General features: G+C 43.4%; 1 protein-coding gene across 1 annotated transcript in view; it reads left to right on the top strand.

Moving 5' to 3' along the window:
* Positions 1 to 1,809: 1,809 nt before the first annotated feature.
* LOC138723953 (tolloid-like protein 2) overlaps positions 1,810 to 17,430 on the top strand; it is a 54,986-nt gene continuing 39,365 nt past the window's right edge. Inside the window, exon 1 of the mRNA XM_069863518.1 lies at positions 1,810 to 1,915. The gene's annotated coding sequence lies outside the window, so the exon portion shown is untranslated. The remainder of the gene's footprint in view (positions 1,916 to 17,430) is intronic.

The following is a 17,430-nucleotide window of genomic DNA, read 5'->3' on the forward strand; positions in this document are numbered from 1 at the left end:
AGTAGACTTGTAGCTGGTGGGGATCTGACAGTATTTTAGGTTCTTCTGTGTTTTTCATGAGGGCTTGGATTGCCAAGAAACTGGGGAGAACCTGAGTTCTGTGTTTGTGTAGCAAACAGAGGCTCTGTTATAATTTATGTCACTGTATATAGATTTGTCTTCACTATGATCTCTTCTGGAGCTGTTGTCATATTTCTGTGCTCTGGGGTTTAAGGAGCGAAACTAAAAAGCCAGAGCCAGTCCTCTTTGAGGCTGTCGCTTGTTCCTCTGTTGTGGTCAGGTAACCAAGAGGAGAGACCTTTGTTCCAGTGAAAGAGGAAGGCTTCTGAGTCCCCCTCCACTCATGCCAGGGCTTTGCTGCTCACAGCAACTCTTGGCGGGGGCAGTTTGTGGTAGCTGGGATGTGCCCAGTAGCAGGCAAAGACTTCTTGGCTTTCCCATGTCGCAGAACAGTGACATTGGCAAATGCTGTTGTACCGACTGAGATGCTGAGATGCACAATAAAGGAGGTGAGTGCTGCATCAGAATCATGCTATATTGTATCAGAAAAAAACTCTCTGAGTTAACATTTCATAATTCAGTTACCAGTGATCTGATTACAGGTTTCTGATATTCAGGCAAAGGTCCATATTTCATTTGGTCTTGGCAGTAAAAGTGAGATGATGAGTAAAACCCATTGGTTTCTCAGGCCTAACATCTCGATCAGTGATGTTGCCAGTGTAGCAATTGGATGTTTTTCCTCTCCGAGTAATGTGAATGTTGTTAACCTAACAAAAGAAGAAAAAATTATTCCATCAAATCTAATCGCTGTTGCAGACACTCAACATTGTTCCCCGTTTGAGTTCTCTTGAACTATATTACCAATTAATTTACTCCTTTTTTTTTTAAATTTTTCATGATCCTATGCAGGCTTTTTATGAGTTTTAACAGCTCTGTAATCTGTTTGTTATCTCTGAAAAATCTGTTCTACTTGGACAACTGCTTCATCACCTGTGTTTATTTTGTTCAAATTCCCAAAATGGTAACTATTTGTTGCAGCACCAGTGGGGTCAGGATATTCACAGAGTATCATTTTTTCCTCTCAAATGATTTCCAGTCTGATTCTCTGAGCCGTGAATGTTGAGGTATCAGTTTGTTTATTTTCATGGCTTCTGGCTGAAACTCAAGGATTTTCAGAAAATTAAAAACTCTGCAAACTTAAATCTGTGTAACTGATACACAAAGGGACAAATAACTGGTGTTTCTCCACCGAAGTGGAAACAGTAGGCTGGCTGTCAGCTTGGATTTAGACCAATGTAGTATGTCTGAGTGCTAACCGTGTTTATAAGGTCCTGCACACTGACAACTGTAGCTTTTAGATATACTCTGCTGAGCTTGCATGCTTCACTGCTGTCCTGTCTTATGAAAATTGTTATCCTGGGGATGGTGCAGATGCAACATCTCTGTCAGGATCTGAGCTGCGACTTAGCTAGCTCCTTCACACGAACTTGGGAAGTGCCAGTGATTGTCACTCATGTAAACTTTAATGAAGAGTGAACACCACCACCTTAGTGCCAGACCTATAACAATGAGTAACACGAGGAATCCCATCTCCTTTTGGTGGATCTGCACAGTGGCTTAATTTAAAAGCTGTCACCTGGCCTGCACCCATGTCCATTCCGTCTGTACTTTTAAAACTGCTACTCTATATTACCTTTCTCTGTTCCATTGAGTAATAGCCTTTTAGGAGCAATAGAGACTACATAAGAACTGTATTTTCCTTCCCAAATAAAAACTTAACTAATTGCAGTTTGTTTCTCTCCAGCTGCCTTTTGGGGAGATATTGCTTTAGATGAAGATGATCTGAAGCTGTTTCAAATAAACAGAACTGTTGACTTAACAAAGCACTCAAGTGGCAACGCAAGACACACTTCAGGTAAGGGCAGCCTGGAGGCTGCAATGCCTTCTTTCCCGGGTTTTATCCTTAAGAGGAAGGAATTCCCTCTCAGTTGTGATGCCTGTTCCCACAGCCAAAGAAGTGCATGCAGAGCTTAGTTATGGGACTGATGGTGGGATCCAACTCTGAGCTTTGTTAAATAACGACTGAGTTGTCTTTAATGTAGCCAATCCTATCTTATCTGAGGGAGATGATTTTCAAGTTTATAGCAATGGTCTCTTTCCACAAGGAACTGTCTTTCTGCTGATTTGGAAAGGGAGACTCTTACTGTCATCCTCCATTTTCTGTGCAATCTATGACCTTAATGAAATAATACTTCTTTTTTTTTTTTTCAGCAGTCTGTCTAGGTAAAACCCACTGCAGTCTTGCATACAGACTATCCTTGAAGTGATGCTATAATTGAAGGAGGTTAACAATTGTGCTGCTTTTCTGTAAAGACAATAGATGGGGTAACACTTCCTTACATTGCTGCCCCTGCACAGCACTTATGTACACTCAGTCTTGTGCCAGACCAGAGCTGTTTCTTGACTCAGTAGTTCTGACTGGAACTCTTAACAGTCTCTGAAGCACTCTGCAACTGGTTTGGAGGGCTTGAAGGGCTCTCTGCAGTATTGTTGCTTCACTTTATGCTGGAAAGAGTGAAAATATTGAAAGTCTGAGCTCTGAGATATACCACAAGGACTGGAGACAGAGCAGGTTGGGACAAACTTCTTTTCTCTCTCTGCTGATTCGCTGTTAGGTTAGCAAGTAAGATGAAAGATTTGGTAGAGACAGAAATCACTGACATCACGTGTTCACCTCATTCTTGTGCATCTCAGTTCATACTGCGCATCTCATTCATAAGGACTGGTGGCTGGTTCTGTATCCTTGTGATTTGTCTAGCTTTAGTTCCAGAGCACTGTTTAGGTCCTGTTCTGGGGATCAGTGCTCCAGCTTGCTGTTGGGATGAGTGTGAAAGATGTCACATCCGTGTTCCAACACAGAGGCATGCTCTTAATACACTTTTCTGCACACTAGCAGCATACCCAGGTGGCCAAGAAGGCCAACAGCATGCTGGCTTGTATCAGAAATGCTCTGGCCAGCAGGAGTAGGGAAGAGATTGTGCCCCTGTACTCGGCATTGGTGAAGCCGCACCTCGAATACTGTATTCAATTTTGGGTCTCTCAGTACAAGAAAGACATTGAGTTGTTGGAGCATGTCTAGAGAAGAGAAATGGAGCTGCTGAAAGATCTGGAGAACAAGTCCTGTCAGGAGTGACTGAAGGAACTGGAACTGTTTAGTCTTACAGAAAAGGAGGCTGAGGATAGACCTTATCACTGGCTACAACTACCTGAAAGGAGGCTGTAGTGAGGCAGGTGTTGGTCTCTTCTCCCGAGTAAGAAGTGACAGGATGAGAGGAAGTGGCCTCAAGTTGCATCAGGGGAGATTTAGACTGGGTATTAGGAAATATTTCCTTACTGAAAAAGGGTTCAAGCATTAGAACAGGCTGTCCAGGGAAGTGGTGGAGTCATCATCCCTGAAGGTGTTCAAAATAAATGTGGACGTGGCACTTCAGGATGTGGTTTCGTAGGCACAGTAAAGTTGGGCTGACAGTTGGACTGGATGATCTGGGAGGTCTTTTCCAACCTTAATGATTCTGTGATTCTGTGATGTTGATGTAACTGATTAAACTCATGCAGATGCTGAAATTCTGGGTAGAGGAGGACTGTCTAATTCTTCAGATTATGGATTGCTCCCTGGAAATGCAATTATCCTGGAAGTTTCTTTCATTTAGCCCATTCATGTTACATTTTGGACTGCAGCACATTCTCAGATGACTGGTAGTTAGGAGTAAGTTGTCTTCAGAGCAGAAGGTACATCAGAAAATGAGGACTAAGTAAGTGGGACAGGCAGTGTTCATCTCTTCCATATCCCTTTGTCAGCTCCTGAAGTTAGATGAGAAGACTGCTGGGGAAGCAAAGCCAGAAAGTGTTTGCCTGTATTAGTTTGCTGTGGTGGCTTTTTCAGTTGTCATATCTAGCACACTTGTTTCACTCAGCACTGGTGCCAGACCCACACCATCTGGGAAATAAACTGAATTTTATAACCCACATCTGTATCATGCAATGCAGGTGCTGTTCTCTTACACCCATGCCTCATGTTGTGTGGTTGGACTAGTCTTTTCCTAGCAAAGCTGTTGCATCATAAAATGCTTTGCATTCAGTGAATGGTGATGTTACATCATTCACTTGGTCCAGTCCTCATCTTTAGCAGGCTTCAGTTGTCCCCCTGGCTTTCAGCCCCTGAAAGTGAGAGCTGATAAATGGGCAGCCCCTGTGACTCTCATGCTTTCTGTGGAGCACACACAGAGGGATTTCTGTGTTAACCTGCCCTGTGAGGGGACTCTCTACAGGGGCAGCAAGGGTTGATCTCTCGAGGGGCTTGTTTGACACTTGTGTGAATTGTCAGAGGGTGGTCTACTTCAGCATGGTGGGGATTGGGACCCTTTCTTTCCTGGGACAAAATCCTATGCTCTGCTTTTTTATTTCCAGTGGAATGCAACCTCTGTACAGAAACAGCCTAAGACCTTTTATGAATAGGACCTCTTGAATTATAACATTTCAGAGTTTCCTTAAAGCTGTTAATCGGATTAGTTGTATAGTGGAGGAAGTACTTAATACGTATATACAGACACACAGGCTCTTCGTATTTGGGAGCTGCAGTTCTGAACACACTATTAGGCCAGAAATTCTTCTTCCCCTGTGTTGTTTCCTTGTCCCCAGAAAATGCTTTTTGGCCGGGAGGAGAGGTGAAAACTGTGCCGTTTGACACTGTTGGGCTATTTATGGGCATACACTCTGCTAGCTTGTGTGGAGCAGTTGCAGCTGTCAGGCTCTGGAGGAAGAATGAGATTTCCATGTTCTTAGGGGTGATGGGACATAGTTCTTCACTGGATCTAACTGGAGATAGTCTATTTTAGTGAAAACTCTACCTTGGTTTGTGAGGGCTGAGACAGATGTTTAAAGCTTTCCCATTCCAGGCTCTCCTCTTCACCTTCTTCCATTATCCTGTCTAGAAAGATAGCTATACCCTTTTCTAGGTCCCTGAGAAGAGGAATCTGATCTGAGGACTACATGGATTCTGCCACAGATTTCTGTGCTGAGCTTAATTTCACAGCATGTATGTGCACCAGGCTTGGTTTTCTGCATTAATTTCCTACTTGCAGAAACGCTTTAGTTTCTGTTCAGATCCTCAAGATTTATTAGCCTGCTTGAGAGTGGGATGGCTTTTATTTAGCTGAGTCAGCAGAGTCCTTGGTTTGGCTTCCAGGAGAATGAGATGCCTTGAAGTTCAGTGTTTCCAAGCATTTTCTCAGCAAATATTGGAGACAGTGTTTCGTTCCCAAGTAGTATTATCCTCCTGGAAAGTCAGGGTCATGGTTCCTTCCCCTGTGGGACACTGACTGAGATCTCTGTGGCTCATGTGGAATTCACGGGTAAGGGTAGCTATTTCCTTGGTACCAACCGTGGTACCTTGCTTCAGAGCTTCAGCAACGATGTCCCTCTGGCTTTGTCTGGATGTCTCTGTATGGTGCGCCTAGATTATTTTGTGTGAGTGGTGACATACAGGGAACTGGCTTTACACAGGGAATTGCATCACATGTCTTACTTAAAGCCTTCTGGAGTATGGACTATGACCTGGTAGTCGTTCATGTGAGCAGTTTCCTTTGCTCCAAAGGAGGTTCCTTTCCAAGAATTTGTCAGGGAGAACACAGGCTGAGCAGCTGAAAACTGCCAAAGGCTTTGCAATAGCATCTTGTGTGCAAACATCAGTGGGTTTTTCTTCAGACCTTGTTGAAGGAAAGGCAGGCATGATGGTGGTCTACAGCTAAGTGTAACCCATTGAATCCAAGCAGATTTTAGGTGTCTGCCTGTTGATCTATGTTAGCTTGGTTAAAATTCTGAGCTGTGGATTAGTATAAATCATTTGCAAACAGTGCATAGGAACTCTGAGTGAAAGCCAGGAGATGTACTAAGAAGGTTCAAGACCACCAGCTAGTTAATTTCTACTCTGGACCCTTTCAGGATTTTCCTGAAGATTTATTCCAAGGGGCTTTCCTCCAAACCAATCATTCCAGTAATATGACCTTTCCACAGGTTTGTCAACCTCACCTCTGTTTTACCTGAAGCTTAGTTTTACTCTTATCAGAGAGCTGGTAAAAAAACTGTTTAAAGTTACACAATTTGATCTTTAAGTTGAAATAATTTATTTATAATTTTCTAAACCAGGAAAAAACATGTGTCTTTTTCCCCTACCATTTGCTGTTCTCCTTTGAACCTAGGTCCTAAGCTCACAGAATTGCGTGCGCTACTTTAGTTTGCTGCCTCTTGTATTGATGGAGATTCTGCAGGCCAAATTATGCCTTCCACATCAACGATTTGTCCTGCTATTTACCATCTGTAATGCCATGTTAAACGTCTGCCAAACAGGAAATTTCCTCCCCCTTAAAAAATGTTTTGCAACTAGTTGGGAGGAAAAAACAGTAAAGGATGTTGTTAAAAATCAAAGTTTTACTTTGATTAAAACCCGAAAGTTTTACTTTTTAAAAGTCAATATTTTACTTTGCATTTAAATCCTTTAAATTAGCTACCTCTTTGTATTTGTGGTATAAAGTTTTGATGTTAGGTTTACTATGAAAATCATCTGTTCTCATGCAATGATGTTGAAGTGGATACACTTACAGTTTGACCCCATGGAGGTACCGTAATGGTTCAAAACATAATTAAATGAATCCGGTAGCTGGAGTTCTGCCAGTGAGCACTATCCTCTGCAAACCCATACTTCACCACCTCCTAATCACTTTGATGAAAGATTTTTTTTTCAGAGCTTACAGTTTTGAAAAGTTTCTCATCGATACTTTTTTTTTAGCTTTAGTGAAAATATCTACTTTTACAATGTATTTTTAGTTTAGAATTGACTTGAGACAAAGCCTTTAGGATTCTTGTGCTGCTGTGAACCCTCAGATGGCCTTGAGATGCGAGGAAACAAGAAAGTCCACAGGCAGGCTATGTAACTGCATAGTGTCGCTTCTCTTTTGGACCCAGGTGAGTCCACTGGTGCAAGGTGATTGCCCTTGCTTTATCTTTTTATCTGCTGAAGCATTTGCCACAGAGGAAGAAGGACTTCTTTTTTTTTTTTTTGCCATGCCCATGGGAAGGATGTACCTATTTAATCCTGACGGGCTTAATTTAAGTCTTTTCAGGCAGCTTTAGGGATTAAGAGGACTTTTCTGATATATTACCTCTTTTCCTGATTTTTGTATCGTGGAGGCAGTTTCTAGTCCTGAAAGGCACCTCTGTGAGTGAGAAAGGCAAGTTTATCTCTTCTGGGTTAGGCACCAGCAGATCAGGAGACGCAGGAGTCTGGCTGCCCTCGCTGATGCCATGCTGTGCTGGAATTGCTGTTGAAGGCACTGACTCTGCATCCCACCGCCATCAAGAATGCTTTACAAGAACTGTCAAAACAGGTTTTCTTTGCCTCTGATCCTGAGAAGTTTTTAGGCTCATGGTTTGAGGGCCTTGATGAGGCATTCACACTGCCTCAAATCAGTGGCAGGAAGGATATACGGAGCATCTTTGCTGCCTAGGGTGAGTAATACTTCAGATAACAGTGCAGCTGGATCAGACATGTTTGATCACAGGATTTCTACTGAAATGAGAAGGGAAACAGGCTGCTCAAATAGCTACAGGCTCTGGCAGCAAATTCATGCAAGTTATTCTCTGGCAAATGAGGCAGAGAGGAGTTCTGCATTAAACTTCTTTGGATAAGAGCAGGGAGTTGGTTTGTTGGCACGTGTCAGCTTTGCTGTTGTTGAGTATGCTGTGAAAATGCAGGCAGCTGCTCCACTGCTTCCCCAGATCTGCATCAGGCTTACATCTGCAGGAGGCTGCTTTGCTTTTTCTTTTTTTTGGGGATGCCTGTGGTCACTTTGTTTCATGAGGCTCTTCCTGTTTCAGGACTGTGTCATAGCTATTTTTTTTTTTTAATACCACGACAACGCAGGAATCACAGATTTAAATGTGCTGTGCATAAACTGCTTTGGGGCATGGAGGCTAACCTTGAAGAGATCTGGAAGGGAGCAGAAGAATGTGCAGTCCCATATTAGCGCATGCCTGAAAGTCTGTATGGTACAGGGAAGTTGACCACGGTGATTTTCAAGTTACGTAGCAGCTTTTCATTAATGTGTGTTGGGCTGTAGGCCCCTGAAACATGTTTCACTGCTCTCTGATTACGTACCTGAGGCAAGAGGTTGATTCCCATGTGAGCTGAGCCTGCTTGCAGGACCCGTTGCTTTAGTGCAGCTCTCCTGTAAGAGAAGCAGTCGCAAGCAGGGCTTCTGCTGCTTCACACTGCTCAGTCTAGGGGCTGTGGCCTGTAGAAGTGCACGTTACTTCCATGTCCTCTTTCATGTTCCTGATGTGTTTCTAGTGAAATTTAAGTTAGTACAAACTGCACTTCCACAAAAATGCAGGGATTTTGGACCATGACTAACTGAAACTCAAGGGAAGATCTGATTTATGGAATTGAAGGAGAGATAGTTAAATTCAGCTGACTTGGCACATGCCAAGCTTGGAGCTGCTTTTCTGTTGTAACTCATGTTTGGTGCTCTGCTATAGTGGCACTTGGATCAGGGTAGAAGGGGTGGACTTCAGCTTTTCTGGATTCAGGGCTGCCTGGGGCCCAACCTTTAATTCATTTAGGCTTAGAGCATATGTATGGGTTGTGTTAACTTAATCTGAGCTGTGTTGGTCATAACTGGTCAGGAGCAATGCAAATAACTGTATACGTGCTGCAACATAATCCACAGCTGTGAATTCTCTACAGGGGTCTGCTCTTCTCCTGGGAAATCTTCAGTGAAGGTTGCTTCCTCTTATGTGGGTAGAGGGACGTCTTTGTTCCAAGAGACCTGTCTGAGGGCTCTGTCCATCTGTTTGTGTACCTCATTTCAGTTTTCCACAACACGTGACATGCTCTCTAGGGATGTCTCTTTGCAGTCCATGCAGCTTCTTAACAGGAAGAGGAGTCTCAGCACGCTCTGCAGAAAGGTAGGTGTCAAATGCCTGATGCTTGTCTTGATACTGAGGTTTGTTTAGCTGTGTGAAATGATTTTCCCAGGGCTAGCCTCAATGTTTACCTTTTTGAGTCCATTCAGTCAGGGATTTTACCAGAGCAGACAACCATGAAATTAATTTCTCCTAGTTCTGTCATTTGCTAAGGCAAGGCAGGAGCTCCCCATTGGAAGAGTTGGGTAAGACCTCTAGGGCTGAGAGCGCTGTTGTTCACACCACTTTTCTGTGTCAACCACTTTCCCAGTTCCACATTTCTGTGCAATAAGCCAGTGATCTCTTTGCAGAAAAGAGATACTGTGTTTTTAACTTCCAGCCCAGTCTTTCAATTCTATTGCAACCTTTTCAGACCTGCCTGATTTTCTCCAGCATAAAGATGATTACCTAGAAAGCCCATGACCCTTGGCTGTTGTTGATGAACCTTCAATAATAATTCCCTCCACAGTTAAGATTCTCCTTTGAGCAAGTGCTAATCTTTAGGGTTGGTATTTGCACTCCAAATGCTTTTCTTTTTTGATTCCCAAGTGCCACCTTGAAGATGTCTTTCAAAAATGATAAGAGGTATTTTTCATTTTAATTGCTGATCCTAGAGATGGCTCTTTACTAGTTACAGGAACAGAGTCTGCCAGTCTAGTGCATGATGGGAGGAGGGTTGATCAAGTCAAGGTGCCAAAGCATGAGAGGTATATATGTACAAAGCGGACAGACCTCCCTTGCAACACTGGAGAAGCAGTCCTGAGTCAGGACAGTGAGGCTGTCAGGAGCAGAGAAGTTGGGCAGTGAAGTGCTGCTTGTGGTGTGCCTGAGTAGCAACAAGAGTTGCTAGAGCCTTTACTCCTGTCCCACCAAAAAGTGTGCAGGCTCTGATTTTCTTTGGACTGTTGTGTTTCCACCATGACATGTTGCTTTAAAACCAGTTTGGGCCAGTGAGACTTGCAGTGTTCCTTCACAGAGTGGGTTGGCTGTGGTGTTCCAAACTTGGCTTATGACAAGTAGAGAAATGCTTCACTCGCTGCAAGAGAAATAAAGGCTTTCCTCTTTCGCCTTTGCTTGTGATAAAGGTTCTGTAAGGCAGGGTAAAGAAAGTCCCAAGCGATAGGTAAAGATTCCACCTGGACCTTGCTAGAGCACAGCCTGAATGACACAGCACTACTACTTGCTTCGTGTTGTAAAGTAACAACACGTGAAGTAAGATGGAATTGTTAATCTTGTCTAGGTTCCTGATGGCAGCTAGTCACACGCACCACAAAGTTTGTTTTGTAAATGCACTGTTCCCTGAAATCAGGTTTTCTGGATGGTGGCGTCCTGCCTGTCAAAATAAGCGGTTTTATTTCTGCTGTGCAGCCAACATTCAGTCTTACAGAGTTTTTCTTCTAGTGATTTTATGAGCTCTGCAATATTGCTCAACTTAATCCGCACAAGCAATAAAGCTTTCTCCATTGAAACAAAGATCCCCAGCTATTTCAAACTCTGCCACTTATTCCTTCTTAGTGGAAACTTTGGTTGTGTTTATCTTGGGAGTCCAATTCCTGTGCTTCTTTCAGAAATCAGCCAGCAAGGCAGTAACTCAGTATCACTCCTGTCAGATGCTATACATCAGAAATTAATCTGCTTGGATTTTGTTAATGAGCAATTAACTTTCTTTAAGTACCCAAAGACACCTGCAAAAATTATATATGTTGATGCCACAGCTGAAGCTGCTTCCAAGCAGCTTGTTTCTATAGCTCTTTCCTATTCAATGTGATACCACCATCAGCTTTGGGCTTAGCTGCAGCAGTGTCACTGCACGGATGGTGCTGAATCCCTGCTACTCCATGCTTGACTTTGCCTTGGCTCCCAGCCCTACTGCTTTCCCCATCCTCTAAGTTCACTTTTGGGCACATCTCAAGCACCTGGAAGTTGGTGGTAGATGGCATTATTATTATTATTATATCCTTTAAGGAGCCGGGGTAATCACCATTTAGAGCATTTATGACATCTGATTTCTGTTTGCAACTGTCTTGCTCTTGATTGGTCCTAATTAAATTTTCTTTTGCTCTTGTCTTCAGCTGGTGTCACACACAAGGAGGCTGTTCCTTTTACACTTGCCAGGAGAGCCTGAATAGTCTTTTGTGTTTAAGTGGAGGTTATTAAATAGCTTTATATTAATTAACTGTGATGCAGGGCAAATGTCCTTGAGAATATTGGTTTATCCGTATGGAAATTACATTGGAAATTAAATCCATTACCCTAATAGTAAAATTTAACAGTGCTTAGCCAATAACTGTGGAATTGCCTAAATCATGGATTTGTTTCAGACATGGGCAAATGCCTGTTTTCCTTGAATGCTTGCTTAAATGAAAAATTGAAAAATTTGCCTCAACTACGTAGGCTGCCTTGTCATTTCCAAGAGTGTTTTAGAAAATGGATTTGGAGGCAGAAACGGTCAGTGAAAGAGTACTATGTAATAAGCTCCGCAAGCAGTCATTGCAGGATGGTCGCTTTGCAAGGCTGGCTTGGATGCCTTGACCCTCAGGCTCTCCCCTTTCAAGCAGGGATGTTGCTGTGCCCACAAAATAGAAGTTGCTTACCCCATTCAGCAAAATAGCTGGCAGGTCCAAGAAACAATCAGTAGCCAAAATGGCTTGGTGGATAATAGCAAACACAAAATAAATTAGAAGAAGTTGTAAACTGCTTGTGGTTGATTGTGAACAGAAAGGGGTTACATTTGTGGAATAAATGCGTTCACTTCGAGCGGCTTGTTCAGGCCTAATTTGGAAAGAAGGCTGGTGCTTGTAGCTGCAGTGGACAAAACCCCTTCGCTGTGGCTCCCCTTTTCAAATGGCAAGGACAAAGTATTTATTCAGCTGTCAAGTGGGGAAAGAAAGCAAATTAGTTTTAGGCTGAAACACTGGTCTGTGTTTGCTGCTGTAGTTCTGAGGCCAGATGGTGACTTGGACAGCCCTGGGGAATGGGTAACAAGTTTCTCTGGAGCAAAGATCAGAGGCAAAAGGGAATATTCAGCTTATCTTGCTGTTTCACTTCCTAGAGGTGTCCTACAAAAAGATAATGTAAGATGCATAAAGCTGCATTGGGGGAGTGGATTAGCCACCCTTCTTTTTGCAGCTGAAGGTGTTGCTGAACCCTGGAGTCAGGTTGTGACAGAAAGTGGATATGAGACCCGACCTCCCCATCGACTGCAGCTGTCCCTGGGAAGGGATGGGACAGTTTCTCTGCCAGCAGCACTCAGTGGGCAGCGCACTGCAATGAGGGAAGCTCCTCTCCACTTATCACCCCAGCTCCCTCGGCTTCTTCAATGACTGTGAATTTTTTGGGTATCTATTTCACTACAGAGCTGGGACCTTGGGGGTGGAGGTGGCCCAAGGCTACCCAGAAATGGCCATGTTTGGCTTGCATTCCCAAAGCTTTTTTAAGACCTATTTGTCCTTCTGCCTCAGTACTGGCTCATGCTTCAGTTTCCCTGCTGTTGGCAGTCAGTTTGGGGGGTCCTTTACCAGGCACATGGGATGTCTCTGCTGTATCTATTTAGGGTGCTCAACTCCCAGGTGCTTCTCCAAGAAATTTCAGGATTGGGAACTGAGTATCTGTGGAAGAAAGCAAACTGGAAGAAAGGTCTCTGTGCTGACACCACATGCGCTCCATGAAAGGAGTTTTAATTGCATTCAAATGTAATTTATCTTCCAGTGTAGTGTTTTCATTTTGAGTTAATTTTTATCCAGTATAAACAAGGTAGGGGGAAAACAAAAGGATTAGGAAGGCTGAGTGGGAGGAGTGGTCTGTCAGGTTGTGGAGAGCCCTGGGCTGTGACTGGGAGCACACAGCTGGAGTAGGGTAGAGGGGTGCCACAAGGCAGTGTTGCTGTGCCTGAAGGGGCCCAGAGCAGAGTGAGACTGAGGCACTTAGGCTGTGCAGGTCAGAGGGAAAGGGATATTAGCAGAGGGGGGCCAGGAGTGTTTGTACTGCCTGCTAGAAAAGTAATGGGCAAACCCAAGCCAGCTCTTACAGTTTTGTTATCACCTGCAAATTCACTTTTATTTTTCTTTTCTTTCAGAAACGGAAAAGGAGGAGGATTATTGTAGGTTGAGGGGTATGATGGAGAGGCAGACACCTGCTAGTAATAGATCTTGATCTGCCTAATAGGAAATCTAGTACAATGCAAAGGTAGTTGATGCTCCACATTACTGCTTTGATGTGCTGTGAGTGGAAAAGTTGCACACTGTGTGTGGAGACGTGGCCATACAGCGGACGTGCTCATGGCTAAAGTACTCGTGTGCTCATTTTAGCTTTTAATTTTCACTTGGGTCAGTAAAAGAACTGTAAGCCAAGGACTTGCAGGACTCTTTCTTGCTAGAAGAAATTGGTGACATGACACAGGTTGTAGGTAACTTTTTTCTTTTCTCTCTCATCTGTCTGTCTTTTTATCCCAGGGAAAAGAGATAGTTATTAGAGCCTGCAGGAAAATGAACCTTCCAGTCTTCTCAGTCCTTCCTTGTCTCCAGAGAGCATTGCTGTCTTAATTGTTGGCTCTTGGTTGAAAGGTTGGTACAGAGGTTGGGTCAGTTGTCCCATTTTGTGCAATGCCTTCTTTAACAGGAAGATGCAGCGCAGCATGGAAGTGTTGCTGCCATTTCCAGAACAGCAGGGAGTGCCCAGGGAAAATGTAGGGTATTGAGGGACAGTGCTGCCTACACTTCTGCTCTGCCTGCTGTGCTGCTCTAAACATGGATGGCCAGCAGAAGGGCTTGGTGCATTAAGTGCTTTGCAGCTTATGTTTGTGGCAGCCTTGCGTTTGCTTAGCTGCGTTTGCCTTCCTCTTCTCATGAATTTCCCTGGGAGGCTGATATCTGCACTGTGCACAGGCATTTGCAGAGCTGATGTGTAGATGACACATCTGCTTGTCAAGCCTCTGGACCCTGGGACTCTCCTGAATTATTGCAGCTAGTCAGCTTACTCTGAATATGAAAAACAGTTTCCTGCAGGGAATTTGGGGTTCAGAATTCTTCTCTTCTTTAATTTATTTTTCTTTAAGTAAATTGAAGGAACTTCAGCCATTCCACTGACAGGAAATGCTGAAGGATCTATCTGAAGTAATTTGCTCAGATCTCCAGGGCCCTGGGGTTTATGAAAGGTTTTTGCTATAGACTTTCCGCCAGCTCTGGGAAACACCTGTTCCACATTCTGAATGCATTTTCCCAGCAGAGCTTGTTTTAATAAAATCATCGGTTTCTCTGTGGTTAGAAAATGCATTGCGATAAAGTGTTTCTTTTCTACGCTAAAGTGTTGCTGACCAGTGGTTAATGAGGAAGTTAAAAAGCAGCATATAACATCCAGTTTGACTTATCCTGTTCCTCCAGAAGCTTCTGTAATGGTCATAATATGACGGAATTTGCCAGAACTGAAGCTCTGTACAGTGATGACTGTTTAACGTTGCCTGCACTTCTTGGTTTTGTTGATGCTTCATGGTAGCCTCCATTTGAAATCCGGTTTCTAAGCTGTGGCATGTGACTAGCGTATATATTAAATGAGAGTATGAAAGTGATGTGTTTTAAGGTGTGAGAAGGGGAGATGATATTGTTAATAATTTGTAATATGTTCTCTGACGCTTCCCCTCCCCAGCTGTGTCCCAGCTCTGAAATGGCCTTTCTTTCACATTAAGATAGGACAAGAGGAAATGGCCTCAAGTTGCACCAGGAGAGGTTTAGATTGGATAAGAAAAATTTTCTTTATTAAAGGAATGGCCAAGCATTGTAATAGCCTGCACAGGGAAGTGATGGATTCTCCCTCCCTGGAGGTGTTCAAAAAACATGTAGATGTGGCACTTCAGGACTTGGTTTAGTAGGCATGGTGGTGTTGGGCTGACAGTTAGACTGGATGATCTTAGAGGTCTTTTCCAACCTTAATGATTCTATGATTCTACGATTTAAGACATCAGAAAAAGTCTTGCTGAGTTTCAGTCCACGTGAGACCAAATCATTATGTTTACAGTCAAGTTCTCTGCTGAAAGCCAGGAGGACCTGGCAAAGTCTCCAGGGCTCGCTGGGGACTCCTTTGTCCTCAATGGAAGTGATGAATGTAGTGATTGTAGCTACCATCCAAGTTCAGCTGTGGAGCCCTTCCTCTACATGGACAGCAAACAGGGAAGGAAGAAGTGGTCCAGAGAATGCAGAGATGGTCTTCATTGATCTGAGGAGGAAAAATTATCCTGGCTTGGAATGGCTCTGGAGGAGGGAGGTTTTGATTTTAATGGGTACTTTTCTGGTTTGGAAAAAAAAGGGAAAGTTGCAAGCTTCATCCCACTCAACTTCCCACGTAGGAGCATTTTGTGTTCTCAAACTGCATTTTTCCACACCTGCAATTTTTATTGACAATAGCTGGGTTTTAGACTAAAATTCTGTATAGGAGGAGTAATCTGAAAATAAAGCTCTATGTATCTTAGGATAGACTAATGTTTCTCCTTTGCTTTTAAGTGAGTAACTCATCTGGCCCTAGAGTAGCATTTTTAGATAAAAGATAGGAGACCATAAAAAAAAAAACAAAAAAACCCCGAAAAAAGCAGAACATGCACAGCAGTAAATGTCCTCGACTCTAAGCTGCATTCTAGAGGACACATTTTTGTAGAGGACAAATTTTCGGGTCCAACATATTGCTACTTCTCTGAGTCCCACCCTCTCTTGTGGGAAGCATGGGTACTGAATGAAGTCAAGTCTTTTATCCTACGCTTGTGGCGCAAAAGAACTGTAAACAGTACAGTTTTAATCTGACTCTTAGCATGATTTGTGTGTACTCTCTCTTAATATGTTGACTTTTATTTTGGTTCCAGATGAACAACTTGGAATTCTTTTAACAGAATTGGGATTTCATTTTCCTCTTCTAGAGTGGGAGAAACTGTTTTTTTCCCAAGAATGCTACAGTCTACTGCTTTCTGCTTTGCTGGACCCTTACCTACCACCTCAGGCTGCCTCTCTAGTTTCTGCAAACAATTCAGGCACCTGTATTCAGCTAGGGTTGCAAGCATGGTGGAGTTATCTCAGATTTATGATGTATTTTAGCTACTGGAAGTTTCTTTCAGTCAGCCAAGCTTCCTTGGCAGTGCTGGTCTGTGGGAAACAGAAAAATGAGTAGTGGTACAAGTGTGCTGTAGATGGAAGGTGAATTACTCTCAGCATGGGGAGAGATCTCTTGAGTGTTCTCTGCCAGGTCATGCACAGAAACTAAGTTATCTAGTTAGGGAGGCCAGCAGCTTCCTGCTGGGGTTGTAGCTGTTAAGTAGCACAAATTGTTAGGAAGGATTTGAATCATAGAAATGTGTGAGTTAAAAGAGCTTAGGAGATCCAACTCAGCTCCTTGCACGGAGGCATGATCTGACAAATTCTGTATCATCCCTGGTTGTGGGAGAAGCAATCAGAGCTTAAACAGTCAGGCTGGAGAAAGGGGATGGCTGGTCTGGCACAGCAGTAGGAGGGAAGTGCTGAGGGTGGAAATGATTTTGGGGGGCTTGTTATCGTCTGGATATAAAAACCAGAGAAGTCAATCCTGCTTTGCTCATCTCATTAGGGATTACTGTAAGTACTAGACTAAGCCTGTCTTTTTATTACTGTATTTGGCTTTCCACAGTGTCAAACGGAGAATCTCTGTTCTCCTCTTCAGTGTTTCTAATGATAACAGGCTTCAGTACATACACAGGTATTTCATGCTCTGGAGCAGTAATGCTGGGATAGCCCAACAGAGAAGTACAACTTCAGGGATGTGCTGAGGGGCAACAGGACCTGCACATTCACTGAAACCTATGTGCAGCTGTTTCCAGATGGAAAGTGCATTTCTTGGCTTCCTTGTTTATTGATTACGGCATGTTATTTACTTATCTTTGTTTTACGAGTGTCCCACATTAGCCTTCCCTTGGAATGAATCAGAAGACAGGACTAAATGTCTGTCAAGTCTCTTTAATCTTTGGGATATATTTAGATATCGTAAGGGTAGGAAATGTCTAAAAGCCCAGGTGAATCAGAACAGGATCTTCAAAAATCCTTACGAATGATTCAAAAACACCCTTGTGGAAGAGAAAGGTGTGGGTGCTCCCTGTCTGTACTACTAAGATCAGCTGTGTTTGAAAATATCCGGTGTATCTGTGCACCCATATCTGGCCTTTGTGTAGTGCTCTCCCTTTTCATCGCCTACAATGAGACAAAATATGCAAAGATGTTGTAGATTTCATTAGTCACACTAGTTTATTCAGACATCTCCTTTGCATAAGAAACCAAGGCTTGCACTGATCTCTGGGAAAGAATGTGCTCCCAGCTTGGAAAAGCAGCCTGTGCAAATGACACTGCAGCACGGCAGAGGTCAGCAGCTTGGGTGCAGGAAAGGGGGCCCGGCTGTAGGGTTTGGTGC

This window comes from Phaenicophaeus curvirostris, chromosome 9, assembly GCF_032191515.1.
Source record: "Phaenicophaeus curvirostris isolate KB17595 chromosome 9, BPBGC_Pcur_1.0, whole genome shotgun sequence".
Taxonomy (NCBI): Eukaryota; Metazoa; Chordata; class Aves; order Cuculiformes; family Cuculidae; genus Phaenicophaeus; species Phaenicophaeus curvirostris.